The sequence below is a fragment of the Condylura cristata genome, unplaced genomic scaffold (assembly GCF_000260355.1).
Source record: "Condylura cristata isolate star-nosed mole 26May11 unplaced genomic scaffold, ConCri1.0 scaffold00062, whole genome shotgun sequence".
NCBI lineage: Eukaryota > Metazoa > Chordata > Mammalia > Eulipotyphla > Talpidae > Condylura > Condylura cristata.
The window spans coordinates 555,765-556,319 of record NW_004567163.1 but is presented as its reverse complement, the minus strand read 5'-3'; positions in this window follow the sequence as shown (position 1 = coordinate 556,319).

Here is a 555-nt window from a genome sequence, read left to right as displayed (position 1 = left end):
CCCCGGGGTGTGGGGCCCCGGGCCGCAGCGGGCGGGAGGGGCCCACAGGTTGGTGAGGCGCAGCCTGGGGCTCCCCCACAGCTCCCAGCCGTGGCCCCAGGGATGGGCTGGCTCCAGGGTCTCCCCGTGGGGCCACACAGACCACGGCCCCGAGCACCCCCGCCTGGAGGCCCCTCTGGGCCCCCGGGACAGGGCGGGACCAGTGGACCCCGACACCAGCACCACCTGCAGTTGCGTGCAGAGGTAGAGCCCGAGGGCGGGGCGGGCCGGAACCTCCAGGCCGCAGAGCAAACAGGACTGCAGGGCGGGGTGTGGACAGCGGCTGCCCGGCTGGGCTGATAAGCAGGCAGGGCCGGGCTGACCAGGAGCCGGTGCGCTCGCGGGCGGGGCGCCGGGCAGGGGCACTAGGTGAGGGGCCGGACGCGGGCAGCAGCTCGGGCTCCTCCAGCAGCCCCTGCCCGGCGCCCCAAGAGGAGCCAGAGAGGTCGAGGGACGGAGGCCAGTCACCAAGGGGTCACCAAGAAGTGGGCACTCGGGTGGGCGAAAGCTGTCCTG